We start from the raw sequence: 9,301 nt of genomic DNA, 5'->3' as shown, positions 1-9,301 counted from the left end.
GCGAAGACGTGGAAGCAACCCAAGTGTCCATGGACAGATGATTGGGTATAGATGTGGCGTATTTACACAATGGGATGCTACTCAGCCATAAAAAAGAATGAAATAATGCCGTTTGCAGCATCATGGATGGAGCTAAAATTCACAGGGAAGTGCATCAAAGGCAAATATAATGATATTTTATTATTATTATTATTATTATTATTTTTAGGGCCACAACCTCAGCATATGGAACTTCCCAGGGGTTGAATTGGAGCTATAGCCACTGGCCTGTGCCACAGCCACAGCAACGCAGGATCCAAGCCATGTCTGCGACCCACACCATGGCTTACACCAATGCTGGATCCTTCGCCCACTGAGTGGGGTCAGGGATCGAACTCAGGTTCTCATGTATATTAGTTGGTTTGTTACCACTGAGCCACAACAGGCACTCCCAATATGATATCACTTACATGTGGAATCTAATAAGAATGATACAAAGGAAATTATATGAGTTCCCTTGTGGCACAGCAGGTTAAGGATCTGGTGTTGTCACTGCAGTAGTGTAGGTCTCTGCTATGGCTTGGGTTTGATCCCTGGCCTGGAAACTTCCACATGCTGTGGGTGTGGCCATTTAAAACAATTATTTATGAAACAGAAACAAACTCACAGATTTCAAAATCAGTCTTATAATTATCATAGGTGAAACCATTGAGGGGAGGGAGGAATTGGGAAGGTGTGAATAACATATTCACACTACTGAATAAAACATGATTAACAGGAACCTACTGTATAGTACAGGGAAATCTCAATAGTTTATAACAACCTATATGGGAAAAAGAATAGGTATAGGTATATGTATAACGGATTCACTTTGCTGTACACCTGAAACTAATACAGCATTGTAAGTCAACGCCAATAAAATAAAACAAAGTCCACATAAATGTAGCTATTTGAAATTTTATCAGTAGGAATGAAATACCCACTCTTGCCTGGAGGACCCAAGGCACTTTGACACGGAGAAGCAGCTTTGATTTCTAACCAGGTGCAGAGCTGCAGATAAGGGGTTCCTGAAAAGAACATTTCATGTTCTCTTAAATCTGTGGTTACCAAGGAAACATGACCGTACCTCCATTTCTCACTCCAGATGTGATGTTGATGCCTTTTTACACTGCTCTATCAAAACTGTTTCATTTAGATTTTACTTAAACTCCACCTTTCCCACAAATCCTACAACTACATTTTCTTTTGTGTGTGAGACACCCTGCAGTTCCTCTAGTGTGCAGTCTCCTTGGTTGCAATGAGTCAATAAATCTGACATTGTTGGATTACAGGTTCATCCCTAGTGGTTTAGGATGGCCAGCCATTGTTCTTGCTTATATACTTAGTTTGGATTTTGAGAACTGTGGAATCTCCAGGAGCACTGGGAATAACTGATGCAACTTTTTACTTTTTTAAAATCAGTTTATTTTGAAACAAACTTATGGAAGAGTTACAACTACATATAGTACAAAGAACTTTTTCCTGAACCATTTGAAACTATATTGCAGACCTGATACCTCTTCACCCAACAGTAAAATGTATTTCCTACAAACAAGGACATTCTTCTACTTAACCACAATATAATCACCAGAATTAGGACATTAATATTGCTGCATCCTACTATCTAATCATTGGATTCTATTCACATTTCGCTAAATGTTCCAATAATACCCTTTAAAGGACAAAAATGCAGTTTGAAATTATCATTGCCTTATTCATATTTCTTTAGTCTTCATTATAGAACATCTTCTCAGTCTTTCCTTGTCACTATTAGATTACAGCTAGTTATTTTGTAGAATTTCCTAAATGCACACTTATCTGATGTTTTCTAGTTATTAGATTTAGATTACGGATCTTTGCCATGGTCTTCACAATGCACCTATCAGGTAGTGCACAATTTGTCTCATTAATTATAATATTCACTTTGATCATTTCAGGTGTTGTCTGCCAAATTGCTCCACTGTACAAGTACTCTTTTCGTCTTTGTTATTAATAGGAATTTTATAAGGATTTTGAAAGTATATAAAAACCTCATTCCTCACCAGACTTTTAGTTCACTCATTTACTTATTCCTATCATTACAGACTTTATGGATTCCAACTTTATTCATTGGATTATAATCTTTCATTGATTCTGATGCTCAAATCATTCCCAGTTGACACATTCCATGATTCTTTGAGCACTTCTTCATTTCCTGGCCCAAAGATGCTCCAGGCTCATCTGACACTTACCTTACTCCAGTCCTGCAATCAGCCTTTTTTCCAATGGAGCCCACCTTTCTGCTGGTACTTAGAAGCCAAGACCTAAGCTCTTAAGTTTGCTCATTGCCATTGTAATGACTTGATTTCCCAACCCAATCCCAAAACCCTGGGTATTACTAGAGAATATAAAACTACAGACAGAAATGTTTACATCAATACATATTTCTGTATCTATATATTAAAAACTATTGAGTTCATACTGATAACCAGCAATTTCAACCCAAGATCACAGAATTCATTTTATTTTGCATCTGCATTTCTAAGTGTTTTTATTTCATAGTGAGAAACTTGACTCCTATTATTCCTTTTTTTTTTTTTTTTTTTTTTTTTTTTTTGCTTTTTAGGGCCACACCTGCAGCACATGGTGGAGGCTAGGGGTCCAATCAGAGCTACAGCTGCTGGCCACAGCCACATCAGACCCGAGCTCCATCTGTGACCTACACCACAGCTAACAGCAATGCCAGATCCTTAACCCACTGAGCGAGGCCAAGGATTGAACCCACAACCTCATGGTTCCTAGTCAGATTCAGTTCTGCACCATGATGGGAACTCCCTATTATTCTCAACATATCTATTTTGAGCACTAGTAACCAGACCCCTTGTAGTAACCAATCTCACTATGACTACTGACTTTTCTTTTTTTTAATTTTTTTACAGGATAAAATACATACATTTACACACAATTACATTCACACAGATTATTATAACATGGATCTTAAGAAACAGATTAAGTGACTCCCACTGGAGAAGTGGAATGGAAAAATATGCTGAGACAAATAGGAAATTTATTCTATACTTTATCCCAATTTTATGGCTTTCATCTTTACTACTTAGTTTTATCTATTACATTTCAATTTTTCTTTAAAAATTACCATTATATTAAATTGTTATATTATGCAACTAAAATTTATAAAGAAAGCCTTATATACCATTAAATATTTTATATAGCATAGTAAAAAGAATAACAACTGGTAAGCATAACAAAAATAATACACCCTCTGAAAATAAGTAAAATATAAAATGCATAAGGTGGTTAAAAAACAGTGTAACTATATAAATATGTCCTCACAATTTGTTCCATCTCATTGATTCTTCAATAAAGGCATTACACCATTCTAGGTGATGTGATAAACAAGACATTATAGACTTTACATTGTACCATGGAGAGAAATGGTTATTAATAATACAATTGTAGAACTGTATTATTTAATTGTACAGTGGCATTATTTAATTATAAGTTCTTTAATGGAGAGGAAATCAGAATCAGATCTAAGAAGACTTCAGCATTCCAAGAATGATGTCAAATGACCCCCTTCATGGTGGATTATGCACTTATTTACTATGAGATATATTTCTTCTCCAGAGATTCCTTGTTTGTGTATCAATTGTAGATTTTTGGTTTGCAGTTATTCTGAAGTTTTGATGTAAGAGTCTATATGTATATGAGATTCTTTTAAGTTGTTGTTCTCTTAATTGCAAGATCATCTCCGGTGTTCCGCATTTGTACCCACCTCTTCTCATGATTTCTGATTTTGATGGTATAATTGTGCATGGATGATTTCGTATCTTTACTGTATATATACCTTTATTGGTGAGCCTTGTTATTTGTGGAATTTTTCTTTCCTACCTAGAGAAGTTCCTTTAGTATTTGTTGTAAGGCTGGTTTAGTGTTGCTGAATTCTCTCAGCTTTTGCTTATCTGAGGTTTTTATTTCTCCTTCAAGTCTGAATGAGAGTCTTGCTGGGTAGAGTAATCTTGGTTGGAGGTTTTTTCCCTTTCATCACGTTAAGTATATCATGCCACTCCCTTCTGGACTGAAGAGTTTCTGCTGAAAAATCTGCCGATAACCTTATTGGTGTTCCCTTGTATGTTACTTGTTTCTTTTCCCTAGCTGCTTTCAAGATTTTCTCTTTGTCTTTAATTTTGGTCATTTTGATTAATATGTGTCTCAGTGTGTTCCTCCTTGGGTTTATTTTATATGGTACTCGTTGTGCCTCCTGGATTTGAGTGAGTGGTTCCTTTCCCATGTTAGGGAAGTTTTCAGCTATTATCTCTTGGAATATTTTGTCTGTCCCCTTCTCTCTCTCTTCTCCTTCTGGCACCCCTATAATACGGATATTGGTGTGTTTAACATTGTCCCAGAGTTCCCTGAGACTCTCATTTTTTTTTTTCAATCTTTTTTCTCTGTTCTGCATCCGTAATTTCTTCTTCTTTTTTTTTTTTTTTTTTTGTCTTTTGTCTTTTGTCTTTTTTTGTTGTTGTTGTTGTTGCTATTTCTTGGGCCGCTCCTGCAGCATATGGAGGTTCCCAGGCTAGGGGTCGAATTGGAGCTGTAGCCACCAGCCTACGCCAGAGCCAAAGCAACGGGGGATCCGAGCCGCGTCTGCAACCTACACCACAGCTCACGGCAACGCCAGATTGTTAACCCACTGAGCAAGGGCAGGGACTGAACCCGCAACCTCATGGTTCCTAGTCGGATTCAGTAACCACTGCGCCACGACGGGAACTCCTGTAATTTCTTCTAATCTATCCTCCACCTCGCTTATTTGTTCTTCTGCCTCCTGTATTCTTTTTTTTTTTTTATCAATTTTATTTTATTTTTTTTTATTTTTTTCCCGCCGTACAGCATGGGGATCAAGTTATTCTTACATGTATACATTTTTCCCCCACCCTTTGTTCTGTTGCAACATGAGTATCTACACATAGTTCTCAATGCTACTCAGCAGGATCTCATTGTAAATCTATTCTAAGTTGTATCTGATAACCCCAAGCTCCTGATCCCTCCCACTCCCTCCTTCTCCCGTCATCGGGCAGCCACAAGTCTATTTTCCAAGTCCATGATTTGCTTTTCTGTGGAGATGTTCATTTATGCTGGATATTAGATTCCAGTTATAAGTGGTATCATATGGTATTTGTCTTTGTCTTTCTGATTCATTTCACTCAGTATGAGAGTCTCTAGTTCCATCCATGTTGCTGCAAATGGCATTATGTCATCCTTTTTTATGGCTGACTAGTATTCCATTGTGTATATACACCACATCTTCCGAATCCAATCATCTGTCCGATGGACATTTGGGTTGTTTCCATGTCCTGGCTTGCCTCCTGTATTCTGCTGTTAGCTGCTTCTAGTGAGTTTTTTATTTCAGTTATTGTATTTTGCATCTCTTCTTGTTTAAGTTTTATATCTTGTATCTCTTTGCTCAGTGTTTCCTGTAAGTTACCCATCTTTGCCTCCAGTTTATTTCCAATGCCTTGCATCATCTTCAGCATCAACAGTCTAAAGTCTTTTTCCTGGAGGCTGAGAATCTCCTCATTGCTTAGCTGATTTTCTGGGGTTTTTCCTTTCTCCCTCATCTGAATTATAGTTCTCTGTCTTTCCATTTTTATAGGTTTTTGGTGTGGTGACCTTTTTATAGATAATAGAGCCGTAGCCTCTCTTACTTCTGGTGTCTGCACCCCTTGTGGCTGAAGTCGGTATGGGGGCTTGCTGTAGGTTTCCTGATGGGAGGGGCTGATGCCTGCCCACTGGTAGGTGGAGCCGATTCTAATCCCTCTGGTGGGTGGGGCTTAGTCTCTGGATGGGATTAGGGGCTGCTGTGTGCTGAGGCTCTTTAGGTAGCCTGTTTACTGAGGGGTGGGGCTGTGATCCCACCTGGATTGTTGTTTGTCCTGGGGCTTCTCAGCACTGACTGACGTGTGGGGCCAGATTTTCCCAAAATGGCCACTTCCAGAGAAAGGCAACTGCTGAATATTCCCGAGAACTTTGCCTTCAATGACCTTCCATCACAACAAGTCACATTCACCCTGTTTTCCCATGATGTCCTCCAAGAACTGCAGTCAGGTTTGACCTAGGTTTCTGTGGAGACCTTGCTCTGCCCTGGGACCTAGTGCACGTGAAAGTCTGTGTGCGCCTCTTAAGAATGGGGTCTCCATTTCCCCCAGTCCTGTGGAGCTCCTGTGCACAAGCCCCGCTGGCCTTCAATGCCAGATGCTCCAGGGGCTCTTTCTCCCAGTGACAGATCCCAGCATGTGAGGGTTTGATGTGGGGCTCAGAACTCTCACTCCTGTAGGTGAGTCTCTGTGAGCCAGTTGGTTTTCAGTCTGTGGAGCTTCCCACCCGGGAGGTATGGGGTTGTTTATATCACGAAATCACCCCTCCTACCTGTGGATGTGGCCTCCTCTTTTTCTTCTGGAGTAGGGTATGGGTTTCCAGTCCATTTGGGTGGAGATTGCTCAGTCTTTAGTTGTGAATTTTGTTTTTTTTAGGAGAGAAGTTGAGCTCCAGTCCTTCTATTCCGCCATCTTAATCCCGTCTCCTCGACCAGTGACTTTTCATCAGTTGCAAATGCCAGCATGTGTAAGGGGTTTGCTGGAATCAAACCCCTAAAATATCAGTGGTGGCTGAAGCTTAAATGAAGGCGAGTATGGTGCTCAGTGAAAGTGGAGAGGTAGGCAAGGCCAGAGTCCTGACTGAGATCTTTTGGATGGAATGCTGTTGTGAGATGATGATAGCAGGGCTTGAGGCATGCACTACTCAGTAGCGATAGGGGAGGGTCAGGTGGAAATCAGGAGAGTGGAGCCACAGAAAAGAAACTTCTACTCTCAAGGCAGCAAAGTAAAAATATCTCTGCTTTTCTTTTCTCCTGAAAATCATCTCAAAATAAGAGGGGAAACAAGCAAAAACATAATCTTTGTTTATACTAGGAGATAACTATAATTTCAAACCACAATTAGTGAAGGCTGAATGCATAAAAGAGTACACAGTAAATTACTTAGAGGAAGAAAATCATATTCTTGTAAGGTAGACAACTGATGTCCCCAGAGAGGGCTCAAGAGCCTCAGGAATGAAGAGCCACCAGGTATCACAGAATGATGAACTGTTTGAAAATCTGTACAGGGTTCTGTTAGAACTGAGATTCATAAACCCATCCAGTGAGGTGACCATCCCTATTCTGATGGGAGATAGGTTTTTCCCCTTGGGAAAAAGGGGAACAAGAGAGGCTTCAGAATTCAGGACATAAATATGGAGAGGCAAGTTATGGTACTGACAAAAGAGGAACCCAACTATGTTTGCTGAATGGTACACTGTTTGAGCTCCAAAATCCTGCAGCCAGGTTTATAGCCAGTCTTTCCCCAGCTTGCCCTCCCCCTTCCCAAGGGTCAGGAGTTTGAAAGTTTATTTTCTGGAAAATCAGACATCCCAGAAAAATATCTATGGATCTCCAACAAAAGCAGGCAGCCATTCTTTCATCATATGATGAGGTGCACTGACAAGTCCACATTTGTACACAAAAGTTCACAACTTTTTAATGTTTCATTTTAAATATAACTGCACAGTGAGGAACAAGATATTTGAGGAAAGATTCCAACAGGAAAGAAAAGCAATCAGAAGAAGTCAGAGGAAACAGAAACACACCAAGAGTATAACTAATGTTAGGGAAACTAAAATATTCTCAGGAAAATACGAAACAAGACCAATGTGCTATATAAAAAGACAATCATAAAAAGAAAGTGGATCGGGGAATTCCCGTCGTGGTGCAGTGGTTAATGAATCCAACTAGGAACCATGAGGTTGCAGGGTTCGATCCCTGGCCTTGTTCAGTGGGTTAAGGATCCAATGTTGCCATGAGCTGTGTTGTAGGTTGCAGACATGGCTCGGATCCGGAGTTGCTGTGGCTCTGGTGTAGGCCGGTGGCTACAGCTCTGATTCAACCCCTAGCCTGGGAACCTCCATATGCTGCAAGAGTGGCCCTAGAAAAGGCAAAAAGACCAAAAAAAAAAAAAAAAAAAGAAAGAAAAAGAAAGTGGATATGATAATTCTATTTTTAGTTTTTTAAGGAAACTCCATATTATTTTTCCTAACGGCTGCACAAACTGCACCCTCTCCAGCATTTATTATTTGCAAATTTTTTTGGAGGGGGGCTGTCAGGGGTCGAATCAGATCTGTAGACACTGGTCTACACCACCACCATAGCAACGCCAGATCCAAGCTGTGACTTCAACCTAAACCACAGCTCACAGCAACGCTGGATCCTTAAACCACTGAGCTGGGCCAGGGATGGAACCTGCGTCCTCATGGATTCTAGTCAGATTTGTTTCCGCTGAGCCAGGACCTGAACACCAAAAAATTTGTTGTTTTAAGCCACCAAGTTTATGGTAATTTGTTACAGGAGCCATAGGAAAGTAATACAGGGAAAATGAGGAAGGAGTGCTAATGAATATAGGGTTTATTTTTGTGGTAAAGTGTTCCAAACTTATGGTGATGGTTGTTTCACTCTGTGAAATATATTAAAAGACTACTGAATGGTACACTTGAAATGGGTGAACTGTATGACATAAATTATATCTCAATAAAGCTTTATGTTCATAAAAACCTCACATAAACAGAAATATATCTGTCATTTTTCTTTTTTTTTTTTCTTTTTTTTTTCCTGGCTGCAGCTGCAGCATGTGCAAGTTCCCAGGCCAGGGATCAAACCTGAGCCACAGCAGGCAAGGCAGCAACCTGAGTCTCTGCAGTGACAACACCTGCTGTGCTATGAGGGAACTCCTTTACCATTTTGCTTTTTTTTTTTTTTTTTTTTGTCTTTTTTGTCATTTCTTGGGCCGCTCCCATGGCATAATGGAGGTTCCCAGGCTAGGGGTCTAATTGGAGCTGTAGCTGCAGCCAGGAAAAAAAAAGAAAAAAGAACGCCAGAGCCACAGCAACGTGGGATCCAAGCCGCATCTTCGACCTACACCATAGCGCACAGCAACGCCAGATCGTTAACCCACAGAGCAAGGGCAGGGATTGAACCCGCAACCTCATGGTTCCTAGTCGGATTTGTTAACCACTGCGCCACAATGGGAACTCCCCATTTTGCTTTTTATAGTTCCTTTTTTATTTAAACATTTTTAGGGTTTACAATTACAACCCCCATATAAAGAAAACAATGAAAATTTTAAAAGAAACACTGCTTCACAAGTTTTAAAACCAACCATGACCTAAAACATTTAAAATAATGAATGAACTTAGCAGTCTA

The sequence above is a fragment of the Sus scrofa genome, chromosome 9, assembly GCF_054392235.1.
Source record: "Sus scrofa isolate SSC_HxYL_T2T_F1_AM1 chromosome 9, Sscrofa_HxYL_maternal_Yorkshire_Landrace_v2.0, whole genome shotgun sequence".
Classification (NCBI taxonomy): Eukaryota; Metazoa; Chordata; class Mammalia; order Artiodactyla; family Suidae; genus Sus; species Sus scrofa.
The sequence above is the reverse complement of the archived record's forward strand: the minus strand, read 5'-3'. Positions refer to the sequence as shown.